The following is a 15,987-nucleotide window of genomic DNA, read 5'->3' as shown; positions in this document are numbered from 1 at the left end:
AACTGGCAGTTATGGTATCTTACTAATAAATGCTGAATAAAGTAGAAGCAAAGAAGGCAGAATGGAAGATCTGAGAGAAGGGGTATGAGATTTTAAATTATGTCCTTCAAAGTCCTCACCTAGATGATTTCAGACTGTGCTGGCATGCTAACTAGTGGTACAATGATTTTGGAATGAATATTCCTATCAGTTACAGATGCAGGCAAGGATGCAGCCACAAGGGAACCCAAATACAGTGTTGGTGGGACTGGAAACTTGTTTAATGACTTTGGAAAGCAGCGTGGAGATTCCTCAACAAATTAAACATAGAATTAACCTATGATCCAGCAATTCTGTTCCTGGACATTTTCCCAAAAGATTATAAACCAGGATATGGTAAAGCTGCCAGCACAACCGTGTTTATTGCCTCACTATAGAATCAGTGTATAGAATCAGACCAGATACCCCTCAGTAGATGAATGGATCAAGAAACTGCAGTATATATCTACAGTGGGATTCTATTTATCTATTAGAATGACATAGTGCCATTTGTAAAGACATGGAAAGACTTGGAAACATTGTGTTAAGTGAAAAAATTCAGGCCCAGAGAGACTAAGGATGTATGTTTTCCTGTATATAGGTGGAAGCTAGATTTAGCTTACAAATTCATAAATAAAAACATTGGGTGGTATGCAAGTGTATATGAATGTATTTTAATTGCAGTATGGTAGATTCAGTGGAGATCTCCAATGGTATGATTCCTTAGAAAGTCAAAGTCAAAGTTCAGAAAAAGAAAACACACCAGAAAGCCTGTACTTGAAAGGGATCAAGGGGGAAGGAGTAGACAAATGAAGAGGAGAAGAGGGGAGAAATATAGACAAGATCCAAGTATATCCTAAAAAATTAAGAAGAGTAAAGGGAGGGGTGGGTAGAGAAGGGATCGTGAGAATGTTGAAAGGCGTGGCGTTGATCAAGACATATTCATAAACTGCTTTAAGTGGCAACTCCTTTTTACAACTACTTAAAGATACATTTTTTAAAAATTATTTAAAAAGAAAAAGAAGCCCGTTCTTGTGGGTTCTTGGGGGGTAAGTGAACTCAGCCTAGCATTTGCTTGTCAAGCAATTTACCATTTGAGCTACACCCCAGTTCTTTTGCTATTGGTTAATTTAGTTTTGTTTTGTTTTTCCCAGAGTCTTACACTTTTTCCCTCACTGGCTTGAGACTATGATCCTTGTATCTCTGCCTGCCTAGTACTTGGAATTCTAGGCATGTACCACCATACCTTCTTTGTGTATATTCTTTTTTTTTTTTTTTGGTTGGTGGTGGGGCTTGAACTCAGAGCCTGTGCCCTGTCCCTTTGTGTTTGTGCTCAAGGCTAGCTCTCTACCACTTTGAGTCACAGCTCTATTTCTGGTTTTGAGTGATTAATTGGAGCTAAGAGACTCCGGGCTGGCTTTGAGCCATGATCCTCAGCTCCTGAGTAGCTAGGATTATAGGCATAAGCCACCTGTGCCAGGCAGTGTACACCTACTGAAATTTTAGCTGGGTGTATAATTTAAATCCTATGAAATGCACCAATCGTAATTATTCTATTTGATAAATTTGAGTGAGTTTATTTAGATGTGAAAGCATTGCCACAGTCCAGGTTTAGAACATTTTGACTGCTACAAAGTTTCTTAAGGTTCATCTGTACTGCTTCCCTCTTTGTCTTCTTCAGGAGGTAAAATTGTTTTAAAATACAATTTTAGTAGTTCTAGATATTTCAGACATAAATAGAGTCAGTTAATACAATTTTCTTTGGGTGTAGCTTTTTCTACTAAGTATTACATTGCTGCAATTTGTGCTTTTTTGTTATCAGTTCATTGCATTTGCCATTTTTTAATTTTTTATTATCACTTTATATTTAATCTCTCTACCAATTGATGTATAGTTTCAATTTGTTTACAACTTTGGCTTTTATGATGGACACTGCTATCATTATTTGTTTAATGTCTAAGTTTTAAATTGTTGGGTATTGAAAATGTGTGTATTTGTGCTACTTTGTAACTACCAAACTACCAAACTGTTTTCCAAAGCAGATAGCCTGTTTTGTATTCTTACTAGCATTGTGATAGGTAGCTATTTCTCTCTGTTCCCTCCCAACTTGACATTTATTTGATCAATTTTTAAAAGTTATAGTTATCTTAGTAGGATTTTATGTGCATTTTCTAATGAGTAATGATTTATATTGAACATCTCTTTATATGTTAACTTAATATTCATATGTTGTCTTGTTTTGGGTGACTTGCCTTTGTGTCTTTTGCCGATTTAAAAAAATGGCTAAAATGGTTAATTCATTTTATTGGTGAGTTCTCTGAGGATTTTAGTAAATTATAGTTATCAATTCTTTTTCTTTTTGTGAGTTGCAAATGTTTTCTCCCACTCTAGGATTTGCTTTTTTTTTTCTTACTTGTGTCATTTGAAGATTTTTGCAGTATTTTAGTTTTTAAAAATGGATTGTGTTTTTCTTGCTCTACTTAAGCAATCTTCCTAGCTTAAGTTTCTAAGCTTTCTGCTTGTTTCTTCTTTTTGGAGGTCTGATTGTCTTAATTGATTCAAATATGATCCTCATTGTTTATGTTGTTATAAAAATTTATACTTACTGACATATCTATTCACTTTTGCACATAGCTACCCAAATATTTCAACACCATTTATTCAAAAGACAAACTTTTTTTCATTAAATTGCGATGAAACATTGAGAAAAAAATAAATGACACAAATGTGCATTTATTCTTCTGTACACTTATTCTGTTCTCCTATTTATATTTTTGTGTATAGCTTTATAGTAAGTTTTGATGTCAGGTAACTTAAGACCTGTAACTTTAATGTTAAAAAAACAATCAAGGTGGGATTTTGTTCTGTTAGTTTGGGCAATTGACCAATCAATTTGATTGTCAGTTGAATCTTTTTGTCTTATCAAGAGGAAAATGGGTTATATCATTTTATGTTTAGATCTTTAATTTCTGTCTACAGTGCTTTGTAGTTTTGAGTATGCAGGATTTGTCCTTTAGTTAAGCTTATTAATAAGTCATTTTTTTAGCTGTGCTGTAAATGAATGAATTCATTTTTAGAATAGGTAATGGCATTCCTAGCATATAAATGAAATGCAAATGGGTTTTGGTTTAGGGGATTTTATTGTTTATATTTCTAAGCATTTGAAAAAGGGTTTCTTTTTAGCAGATTCTTAGAATTACCAACACACAAAATGATAAGGACTACGTACAAGGATATTTTGAACTTTTTTTTCAACCCATTTAGCTTCATTTTTCTTGCTTTATTGTATTGTGGGGATATCATTGTTTATATTCGTTGCCTTTTTTGTGACCTTACAGAAAAATGCATTGGGTCTTGTACCACTTGCATGATGCTTGCTGTGTAACTCACATTCACACTAGAAGGGTTGTTTTTAACAGAGTCAATTAATGTAATATGCATTATTAATAGAACAAAGGACCCAAATCTGCTGATTGTCTCAGTAGATGTAGAAAAAGCTTTTGATAGCATCCTGCAAATGAACAAACTCAAACCATAAGTAGAGAAAGCAACAACAGAAAATCCTACAGCTAATGTATAATTGTAGGGAAAAGTTGACTTCTCCCCTTAAAAGTTGGGAACAGAGTACTACTTTGATTCAACATTGGACTGTAGGTTCTAAAGATAGTTTTTCTCACTCTGATGTTTTATACAGCTAATTTTTGAGCTTGTAGAAAACATGAACAAAAACTGAAACTTTGTTTTTAGATTTATGTAGACTTTGTTTCTAGACTTACCACTTAAATTGTGGTCTTTATTCTTGCCATATAGTGAGTCTTTGTGTGTTCAGTCCATATACATGTTACTGAAAACAAACCGAATTACTCTATTCTCATTTTTCTCCATTTTTCTGCTTTGCTTACTTCTTATCACTCCTTGTCATCTTCAGGTTGAGGTAATCAAGTCCTGTTTTCTTCTTGGCCTTTGGAAAATATTTTGGTTATTATTATTTTAATGATGAGAGCTTCAGGATATTTGGGTATCATTGCATTGTTTCTTCCAAGAAGCAGTTCCTCAAGGTTTTAGTAAAGCAGCTTTCTCTTTTTCCTTAGGTTCACTGCTTCAATTACTCTGATTCCATGTTTGTCTAACTCATGTAGTAATTCCAGCACAGTGTTGAACTAAGTTATGTTCATTGCAAATGAACAGGATCTTGCTTTTTTGGAGCATCATATTCTGAGGTACCCTTTAATAACATTCCTTTAAAATGTTTATTATTACTCTTGTATAATAGTTGGTAGTTTGCTTTTTTTTTTTTTTAAACAGAATATGTCTTTTGGAGACTTTCTTTTCTGGGTAACTATACTGAAAAAAGAGTAAGCTAGAAAGATAAAATTTCAAAATCCCATCAAGTTGAATCATTTGACATCAATTTGTAGGTCACCATTGACAGCATTCTTAAATATAGTCACGGTTACTTTCTTGTTCTAACTTTAAAATAGAAGGTAATAATATATTTCAAGAAGGAGAGAAATCTAACTGAGAATGGGACAATTAAATTCTGCTAAAATTTCATTGATTTGATAGATAACATTGACAAGCTGCTGGATGGGTTTGCTTTGGGTATGGTATCCAAGGTTGGAGATTATAATTTGAGAAAATTCCTGAAGTTCTTATTTTAAAATTTTTTCATGATTCTTCCTTTCCTCTTTAGTTCTATCCATTTCTTTTCTTTTAAAAATTTTATTGTCAAGGTGATATACAGAAGGGTTACAGTCACGTAAGTAAGGTAGTGATTGTACTTCTTGTCTAACTTGTTACCCCTTCCCTCAGTTTTCTCCCTCTTCCCCTCCCAATCCCCCTTCCTGAAGTTCTTATCACATTCTAATAAGTATTACTGCAAATTTGGTATTTTTAAATACATGTGCAACTAGCTTTTTTCTAGTTATAAATGATTAAGGAATATGATTGTTTCCTGCTCCTCTGAAAACTTTTATCAGAATTAAAATCAAGGACTGATTTTATTTTAAGATACATTTTGGTTTTCTACTCAGTATCTGAACTCTAGTTATTTCACTGAGTTAGAAGATCAAATAAGACACTGTTTGTGAAAGAACTTTGCAGCCAACTGGTGAAGCATGTGTCTTGCTTAATGACTGCTTCCATTTTTCCTTCTTCTGACCAAACCTGCTTCTTTATTCAATGGAGATGGCATGAAAATCCAGAAAGAACTACCTCCATAGTGTGTACCTCCCTCTTAGAATTGTTATTTCATACTTCTACTATGAAGTAGGTAGTTTAAAATCGTGACTGTCTTCTGGCTAGGAAGGTGGCTCAGTGGTAGAGTGCTTACCTTGCATGCATAAGGCTCTGAGTTTCATACCTTAGCACCACATAAACAGAAAAAAACAGAAGTGGCACTGTGGTTCAAATGGTAAAGCACTAGCCTTGAGCTGAAGAGCTGAGGGACAGTGCCCAGGCCCATACAGTTCTAGCCCCATGACCAACCAAAAAAAAAAAATTATGAGTGTTTTCATCCTTCAACCTTTTAATTAGAAAAGCAATATGTTTTTTATTGTAGAGAAACTAGAATGAATTATAAGGAAGATAAAATAATACTTTCAAATGCAAGAGTAATTGCTACATTTATGTTTGTAAAATTTTAAATGCAATTATGTTGAACAAAAGGTTACTTCCTTTTTATCACTTATTTGATAGCATCCAGTTTAACTGATTTTCCTAATATAATATTTTAGAGACTACATAGATCCCAGTGGAATAATAATCTCTTAATATACCTCTAGTTTTTTAAAAAAATTGACATTTAATAGATATTTCTAATTTTTTTGGTATTAGAAACAATGTGTATAGGGAACATCCTTAAAGCTAAATATATGTACATGTCCTCCACAGCTGGGTTTTTGTTATTGTTGTTTTGTTTTGTTTCTTCTAATCAGAGTAATTCTAGGCTTGGAATAGCTAAATCAAAGAAAAAAAGACATACTTATGTGTCACACACACACATACACACAATTTATATTTCCCTGCCAAAGGACTCTTTCTATATTGTACTGAAGAAGAAAAGGTACCACATTTATTGAATCGCATTAGATAGACTTGCAACTTGTTTGGAATTGTTACCAAACTATCTTTTTCTGTCTTGTTATGGTGCACAGCTGACCGAGAGAGGAGGGGAGAATCTGAAGACTGCAGATGACACCAGAGCTACTTTTCAGCAGCCTTCTCAGTTTTCCTTCTCGGAAAGCAAGACACTCAAAGCTTGGAAACAGAGGGTGAGAATATTTTTCCTGAGTTCTTTGGGCTTAATCATTGTAGCTTTAATGTATTTCAGACAATTCTTTCTCAGTTGTAAATTATCTTAGAATCCCAAATACATATTCTGTGCTTTACCTGTGTGAATTTTTTCACTACACAATGTGGTTAAGAAAATAAAGAGACCAACATCCTACCTTGAAGGAATTTATAAGTAAAGGATAAATATAAATAAATTAATTAAACACAACAAAAAGGTTAAATAGAAAAACAAACATATTCTTGAGGATGCCATGGACAGGCTACTTCTGGAGAGAGGTTGGGAAGCTTAACATAATAAATAATATTTGTGCTGATGTTACTTTATTAGTTTTTAACAACAACAAAAAAACCCACAGGAAATAAAAGGTTAATATAAAACCTGAAATAGCAATCTGACCTCAAGTAAAAGTTAATTATTGTTTTCAAGAAAAATAGCAAAATGTATTGTTATTGTGGGTTAATTATGGTATAGGTCACCGATTACTTTTGGAATTCTGCAAAATGGTTACCACTTACAAGACATTTCAGAGAAATGATAGAATAATTGGATTACATTAACATAAGTAGGTGAGCAGTGAACAAAACAGATGATTGAGTAGTTCATTCTAGTTGGATTAGCATTCCTGTTTTCTTTTTCTTTTTCTGTCGATTGTGGGGTTTGAACGCTGGTCTTGGGCGCTGTCCCTGTGCTCTTCAGCTCAAGGCGAGTGCTCTAATGCTTGAGCCACAGTGCCACTTCCAGTTTTCTGGTGGTTTATTGGAGATAAGAGTCTCATGGACTTTCCTGCCTGGGCTGGCTTTGAACCGTGATCCTCAGATCTCAGCCTCCTCAGTATCTAGGATTACAGGCATGAGCCACTGGCGCCTGGCTAACATTCCTGTTTTCTAGTATAGCTACAACCTAAATTCATTTGCCATGTCTTATACTTTTAAACCTTATGCTATTTATTTTTGGGCAAGTGCAAAGCACTATGATGAGTTCACTTTCAGCTAGTGTACTGCAGACTCAGGTAGAAGGGAGGTGGAAGATACAGTGTTCTAAAACTCAGTGTCAATAATTTACCATGATATTTCCAAATAGGGAAGGTAACTTTGAGCCAAACCTTTATCTATATAAATAATATTCCTGGGGCTTGGAATAGGCTTAATGGTAGAGTGCTTGCCTAGCATGCATGAAGGCCGGAAGTGGCATTGTGGCTCAAATGGTAGAACGCTAGCTTTGAGCAAAAAAAGGTCAGAGACAGTGCCCAGGCCTTCAGTTCAAGCCCTATGACTGGTAAGAAAGAAAGAAAGAAAGAAAGAAAGAAAGAAAGAAAGAAAGAAAGAAAGAAAGAAAGAAAGAAAATAGAAAAAAGGAATTAATACGCTTGTCCAGTGATTATAGTACATTTCTTTAATTACTCTGTTTATATTCAGAAAACCAAGTGATGTAATCATTTCAGTCTTGCTCTTTACTGTTTATTTATTATATCTTATAATCATACCAATGTGTCAAATTCATTCAATAATCTAACACTCTGGAGATCGAGGTAGTGGGATTGAGAGTTTGGGGCCAGAATAGGCTACATGGGAGGTGGCATTAGTCAAGGCATTTCTAAAAATGGAAGGGAACAAAGCAAAAAGGGGTACAGAGAGAGACAGAGAGGAAGGGATGGAGGAAGGGAAAAGAAAAAATCAGAGTTGGATTTTCTTTCTAGATTAAAAATTGATTTTCTAAAATAGTAAATAACTTTAAAAGCATAAGAAGTGTTTCAAAAACATTTCAATATTTTAATAGTGAATACGTCAGGTGCATATGTTCTATAATGCATTTATTATTAAGCAATTCAGCATTTGGAATGAGGAGCTCCTGGTCAAATAAATTGGGAGATGTGGGTCTCATTTCTTCTCAGTAGGCTTCCCATTCATCAGGAGCTTGTGTCTCAAAAATGGTGAATCTGATAGATCAGTATTTGACTAGTTGAAGACTTTGTACTTGTATATTTTGTCATATAGTAACATTCTAAAAGATTAATGTTTTATTTTTAAGAATGTCACTTTGAATGAGAGCAAAATGAAGAGTATAGGGAGAAAATAATTTTGTTATTGAATTTCACAAATGTCATAAAGGTTTTATGTGTTAGACCAAATTTTCCTTCCTTACTTTAATACTTAACCTCTTGTCAAGGATATATTCATCTTATATAGTAGCTAACAAAATAAAACTCATCTTTGTTGTATTTTTTTGTGCTTTTTATTAATGTGTGATTGAATTGTTGATGACTTGGCATAAATGCATTGAGTTCTTGTGTTACTTTTATGTTACATGTAGAGCCATTTGTATAATGATACAAAAATAGCCAGTGATTCAGCTAGTTCTGACAGGTTAGGTTGCCAGATTGTTACAAACGGCTTGTTGATGCAATAGCAATGGAAGAATAGTGGTTTCCCCTTCTTATCCATACTTCTCAGTTGGATGCCTGATGCCAGAGTACTACAGAATTCTACATCTACAGCTCCACACTGTTTTCTATACCTACATGCCTGGCATAGTTTATGAATTAGGCACAACAGAAGAATAATGACTTGTAATAAACTAGAACAACTGTAACACTATTATAAAATTAGCAAAAAGTTGTTTTCTCTTTCTCAAATATATCTTAGTGTATGGTACTAACCAAACTGAATCCCAGATGACTAAAACTGTAGAAAACAAAGCCACTGATAAGAAGAAATAGCAGGTTATAAAAAACTCTTTAAACATCTACCCCCAACTTTTAGGAAGAACATGTTACTGGCAAAACAAGATCAATACCTAGTCTGAGTAAGTTAATTCGGTAACCATTAATCGCCATATACCAACATGGCTGTAATTGCCATTATCCAGTTTGGCTGTCTCATTGGCATTTCCTTGGCTTCGTGGACAACCCTGGTAAGAAAATCTGATTGCTTGGCTCAGATGAAGTGTTGTTACTTTTCAACATTGCTTCCATTCACTCTAATTTCCTTTCTCACAGCCAACCATCTTATTTTAGTCTTATCATTTCCTCTTTACTGATGTGACCAGAGCTTCCGAAAATGCCACTGTATATGTCACTTCTCTATGAAAACAAACGTAGTGATTTGTATAGCATAATGATCAACCTTATTTTGCTATTGCAGTAGAAAATGTTATTATTATTAATGCATTTTCTAAGTATAATATCTTTAAAACAGGACATGTTTTATCTCTTTTACTTAGTCCTTTCATTGATCAAGGGAAATTCCTACTATACTAAAACCCCCATATGAATTCTTTTCTCTGAAAGTTTTCCAATAAATAAAATAATTTAAAAATCTGTGGATGGTACTGCCATTTCACTTTGTCTTTTTTGCTTGGGCTAACTGGTGAACTTGATATTCTCCTTGATTCTTTTCACATTTACCCTTCAACTTTGTGGTCTGTGGTTTGCACATCTGAATTTGGTGCTATTCTAAGAGTTTTTATTATACATTTTATTTAAAAAAGCTAGAACCTTCCATTTCTAGATGAGAAATAAACTAGTAATTTTTAACTATCTTGATCTCTTATTTTTCATTTTATATGCAAGATGGTTCTTATTGCCAGTCTACCACGCTTCTGTTGTAAAGCTATTCTCCAGCTGTTGCCAGGCCTCTCTGCTCCCTCCCTGCCTATTGAAGACTGACCTCTAGGCTGGAACATCTCAAAGTATCCCTGATGGTGGTCCAGTTCTTGCTTGTGTGTTTTCATTTTATTTCAACTTTTGAGTAACTCAAGTATACTTGAGTTGTATACTTAAGTATACAACTCTAGTATACTTTTAAAAGGCTTTGGCCCATGTCAACTTGGAAATTGAGAAAAAGATGGAAACTAAGCCCCAATATTTTGTCATTAAATTCAGTAGACATTGGGTTATTGTTTCGTTCTACAAAAGTTACCCAGTTATTAGCAATTCTGTTCTTTGAGGAATTTCCTCCCCCCCTTTTTTTCCTTTATGATACTGGAGATTAAACTCAGGGCCTTATACTGTCATTCACTTTCTTGCTGGTGGCTGCCCTTCCACCACTTGAGCTAGTCTGCTAGACCAGTTTTTTGTTTGTTTGTTTTTTGTATTTTGTCAGTCATGGGGCCTGAACTCCAGACCAGTTTTACTAGTTACTTTGAAGATGGGTCTTGCAGACTTTTCCTGCCTTTCTAACCTCAAACCTCCATCCTCTAGGTCTCAGCTTCCTGAGTAGCTAGGATTATAGGCAGGTACTAGAGCCCGGCAAAGCTTTTCTAACATATACTTTATTTCATGGACACTCCCTTTCTTGGGCTGAAGTCCCTCACTCTAAAGAATGCTGAAGTTTATTTTCCATTTGGCAAAGCCTTGATTATCCCTAGAGTTATCTACATTATCTACATGCCTCTTCTGAAGATAATTCCCTCCTTTGTCTCCTTTTCTTTTTCCCCAAATTTGCCCTTTGGTGCTTTCTCCATTTTGTCCATGCCTTTTCTTAAGTATTGTCACACTACATCACAGATTATATTTTCTCATGACCAGATTGTGGACTTAGTAAACTCTACTTTATCACTTAGTTATCCTTGTAGTTTCAGCTGTTAACATCTGCCAGCTTCTTTACAAACATTTGTGAATTTGTGGGTTTGGTACTTTTAGTAAATTCAGGATAATGCTGAGATGTTTTAAGACATCCTTAGTCTATTATTCTTCTTTACAAAAAGATTGTTCTTACTTCAACTAGATGATGCATAAAAAACATTCTTTATCTGGATAGTTATGGGAGAAATTCTTGGAATTAGAAAGTAGATATTTTGTTTGAAGACAACCAAGACTGTCCTTCTTTTACCTCAGTAGCACAGAAGTACTTCAACTTCCTGTTCTTAGGATCCTTTTAGATTCTTAAAACCATTCAGGTCCCAACTAAGTTTTTGTTGGTAGGAGGCATATATCATGATACTTGCCACATTCAAAATTTAAAATGAGAAAAGTTTAAATACACAGAAAACACTTCATTTGTTATCAGAGCAATGACATAGCCTCTGGACAATGCCACTGTACACTCAAGAGAGAAAAATACCAAAAAAGCAGTTAGTATTTAGTCTTGTAGAAGTAGTTGATCTCCTGCCCCTACTGAATAGATGATCATCAGTATCCTTGGGAGCCCTGGACCACACTTTGAAAACTGCTGTGTTGCAGGACTTTTCAGAGTCTGTATTTTGTTTTAGTAATACAACTTAGCTTTCATGTTTCTAGGTTAGTTTTGGTGGTATTTTTTTAACATCTTCAAGACCTCTCATATTACCATCTCTCCTATTAATGTCTAGACATAGAATGTGCTGGAACTAATTACCAGTGCTAGCTTGGCAGTCATGAGACAAGAGATGCTTACTCAAGGAGAAGTCATTTTATTTGTGGATACTGTTAAGGTCATTCCTAGTTATGCCCTGACAGTAACCCTGGCTTTTAAATGACTTGTGAACTTCCAAATACTCCTCAAAATGATTCCCCTTAAAAGGATTCTTCTTTCTCCCGAGGTTTGGGGGTTTAGTAATTTTCTCAATGAGGTCACTGGAATACAGTTGATGTCTTCTTTGGTGGCAGTAATAGGTTTCTCTTTAAGTCTTTCCTTCATCTCTCCTTTGTCTGACCTTCTCCTCCTCTTGCCTTAACCTGATCCCTGATGTTGGAACTCCTTTTCTGAGAGTACAGTCTGCTCTCTGGCAGATATTTACTTGGCTCTAGTGGCTCCTGTTCTTTTTCACTCTCTACTCTCTTACCTTGGCTGATACTCTGTTAAATTCTTTCTGAGGTCTTAGCAGGACAGTCAGTCTCTAGAGTATTTAACGACTCTTCAAATTGCGTAGGTACAGGGTCTTCCCTGAGGGTTCTGGGAATGCATTATGTACCTTTCAGTTGGATGGCAATACAAGATGGCTGCTACTCAGACTCTTGATTTATTAACAGCTCTTTTAACTCATGGTCTTTTTATTGTAAGATGATGTCATGATTTGACTGGAATTTGGGGACTTAGTATCATTAATGAGTGATAATCTAGAAGCCAAAGCTCACAGAATGTTGGAAGTTTTTATCTTTTAATGCTATGTCCAAACATAGTAGGTGCAAATAGTAAATACTTGCCCAGTTAATTTTTTTCTTATTAGTGTTAGATGAAACTATTAACTCCAACAATAACTTAACCAGATAATTTAAGCCAAACAATCCGTCACTTCTCACTCCCTATCAGAGCCAAAGGAAACATGTCTTCAGATTATTCTGGACAGGTACATGTGTCTTTCTTAACAAGAAGAACCCTTACCTAATACTTAGTGAAGATTGATATTCAAAATGTATAAAGTTCAGATTCCAAACAAGAGCTAATGCTGACTTGTTTAAAAAAAAAACTAACAAAATTTTTGTTTTCCTTGAAACTTGATATGAATCACTCCAACATAATTTTTTATACACCTTAGGTTTAAACTATTGAAGTTATATTAATTATTTTCATCATTAGCTGTTAAATAGCTCCTATTTTATAGCACAGTTTATGTGCTGCAAACTTTTCTGAATATTTAAACAATCTTTCATTGTTTTCAGAGCTTTTTCTTCTACTTTCCTGCCCCTGCCTTATTTTGACTATGCTTCTCTGCACTAGCTGCTCTACAAGTTCTTCTCATCTCTAAGCTATCAACAATCCCAGAGCTGCTGTTTTTGTTTTAAAATATGCATGTAATCATCTCACTGCCTATAAACCTTCCACTGTCCACCAGATAAAGGCCAGAAGCTCCTTGGCATGGCCTTGACTCAAAAGTCCTTGGTCTAAGCCAGGTGCCGGTGGCTCATGCCTGTAATCCTAGCAACTTAGGAGGTTGAGATCTGAGAATCATGGTTCAAAGCCAGCCCAAGCAGGAAAGTCCAGGAGACTCTGATCTCCATTAACCACCAGGAAACTGGAAATGGCACTATGGCTCAAGTGGTGGAGCACTTGGCTTGAGCTGAAGAGCTCAGGGACAGTGCCCAGGCCCAGAACAGACCAGTTCAAGTCTCAGAACTGACCCCCCCCCAAAAAAAAGTCTTTGGTCTAGTAGCATTTCCAACCTAATCTCCAGTCAAGAGGAAGAGTCCTCTTTCCTGTCACAATCAGTTCTTCCCTGACTTTGCAAGTGTATTTGTGCAGCCAAGAATAGCTGCCATTCTTTTCTGCCAGACTAGCCTTTACACATCTCTCATTATCACCTGCACATAGAGATAGGAATGAGAAACATAGTGTATACATAGCCTACTTTGTGTTTTAGGTTACTTTGTACATACTTCGGTTATAGCAGTTCATGCAATCAGTGTCTACTCTGTCATTTTGCATAGGGATTTGTGTGTACTGTTCATTTCCATGTGTTATGAACACAGATCACTCTACCCTTTTCCTGTACTTTGGGAAAGTGTCTTTGAATGAATTTGAGTGCAGTTGTTATTCAACGCAATCTTGGATTTATTGTTTTTTTAAAGGGAATATACATTGTACATTCTTAGACATTAAGAAACTTCTTACCTTACATTAATTACTCTTTAGCAATAATCATGATGTATCTTACACCTGATAATGGTGAACTACCATCATAAATGTTAATATGCTGATTTTAGGTTAATGCATCTTAAGTATTACAGTCATTTATTTCATTGGACTTTTCATTTCTGAGAGCTGGGACTGTTTCATTCATCTGGGGGTATTGCCAAGGGAAAAATCAAACACACTTGTCTTAATCTGTTTTCTGCTGCTATACAAAATATCTGAGATTAATTAATAAAGAATGCAGATGAATTTACTCATGATTCTAGAGACTGAGAATTCCAGGAATATGGTACTTGGTATTCGTGAGGGTCGTCTTGCTGCAGCACAAGATGTCAGAGGTTGATTTGTGGCTAGATTCAAACCTGCTAAGCTGAGTGGTTCCTTGTCCCTATGCCTTGTGAGTACTTTACCTCCATGACCTTATCTAATCCCAATTATCCCCCAAAGGCCCCATCTGCAAAGACTATTAACATTAACTCCTGAATTTGGAGATGAAGTTTATAAAGCATGAATTTTGGGGGGACTCATTCCGGGTCAACTCTGCTGTGGCTAATACTTTTATCCATGTTAAAAAGCAATAATAGCAAAATGCTGATCTTTCTTACAACATGCCAATCTTTCTTACAACAAGACTGACATTGTTTTACCTATGTGCACTTCTGATATTCTGATTTTTTCCCTTCTTTCTTTATATCCATTCACTTAGGAATAAGAAATCTGTTAACCATAGGATGCAGTTTTATTCTTTGTAATTTTAGTATCCCAGATGCAATATGCATGAAGTTTGTGGTTTAACCAGTTAAAAGCTTATTCTTTTAAAATTGAAAATTCTAGAGATTAATGTTGATGGAAATATTTCTGTTATGCTAAGTTGTGGGTGTGCTACAAATCTAAAAGTACACAAAGAGCTTTTAGTTATTACATGAAAATATGTACAAGGAAAAAAATCAAGGAGAATTTATTAGTAAGCACAATGCAAAGGTTGTTTACTCTTTTTTTAAGTACTATTAGCTGTCCAGTCTTTTGTGACTGCTTGCTTACATAATTTGTTATGAAAGAAAGCTTCTAGGTAAACCCTTTTCTGGAATGCTGGAGATTGGTTCTCTTCTGCTTAGGAAGGGTTAAGAGGAGACAACATCCTGTCTGAGACCTTGTTTTTAATTTTGCTTCTCACACTGGCTCAGATCCTGCTAAGAGCAGCCCAGATTAGTTCAGAAAACCTTTGAAGAGATTTAAGATGTCCTTCAGCCAGTTTGAAGGTTTTTGTCTTGCAAATCCAGTACAAGGGCGCCTGCAGGCATCTCGACCCTTGCTGTGCTGCTGATGCAGCTCAAGGTCACACTAACCCGCCCTGTGACATTCAACAACAACAAAAAAAATTATGCGGTGAAACTGCTTCAGCATTCAGCCATCCAACAACTTCCTTTAGTGTGGAACTGAGGAAGAAGTCTGTTTTTCCTTTTCCTTCCTTTTTTGGGGGCGCCTTGTGAATTTTTTGCTGTAGGAAATAATCCCGGATTTCTGGTGTGTGTGATGACAAGGTCATTTCTTAATTAGAACACATGTAAAGAACAAAGCTAAATGGCTTCAAAACAGCTTTGTAGTTGATGGAAAGGATTTAAATTATTTAAAGAGATAGTCACCCATGTATGATGAAAATGGAATTCTAAAGGCTTTAACTCCTTCATTTCTGTCCCCTTGCCCTTTCTTTGAATTCTGTATGTTTTAGAGGGCTGTATTCTAAAATTAAATATATACATACCTAAATAAATAAATTGTGTACATATAATATGTAGAGGGGGGAAGGAAGAGCTATTTTTACAAGGATTACATACAGTTTTTAACTCACATTCTGATAAACTATTCTTTTTGTTGGTCCTGGGGCTTGAACTCTGGGCTTTGGCACTGTCCCTGTGCTCTGCTCTTCAGCTCAAGGCTAGCACTCTACCACTTGAGCCACAGTGCCACTTCCAGTTTTCTAGTGATTTATTGGAGATAAGAGTCTCATGGACTTTCCTGCCTGGGCTGGCTTTGAACCATGATCCTCAGATCCTGGCTCTGATAAACTTTTAATGGAGAAGTTTTGGGTTTTTTTCCCCCATGACATTCATCTGCTTCAAGTTGAAA

General features: G+C 35.4%; 1 protein-coding gene across 2 annotated transcripts in view; it reads left to right on the top strand.

The window, feature by feature from the left end:
• Positions 1-15,987, top strand: part of Nrip1 (nuclear receptor interacting protein 1) — a 73,211-nt gene that overhangs the window by 25,419 nt on the left and 31,805 nt on the right. For both annotated transcript variants that reach the window (XM_013031044.1, XM_013031045.1), the window contains exon 3: positions 6,174-6,290. The gene's annotated coding sequence lies outside the window, so the exon portion shown is untranslated. The remainder of the gene's footprint in view (positions 1-6,173; positions 6,291-15,987) is intronic.

This window comes from Dipodomys ordii, unplaced genomic scaffold, assembly GCF_000151885.1.
Source record: "Dipodomys ordii isolate 6190 unplaced genomic scaffold, Dord_2.0 Scaffold136, whole genome shotgun sequence".
Lineage (NCBI taxonomy): Eukaryota > Metazoa > Chordata > Mammalia > Rodentia > Heteromyidae > Dipodomys > Dipodomys ordii.
Note: the sequence above shows the minus strand (reverse complement) of the source record. Positions and strands in the feature narration are given on the sequence as shown.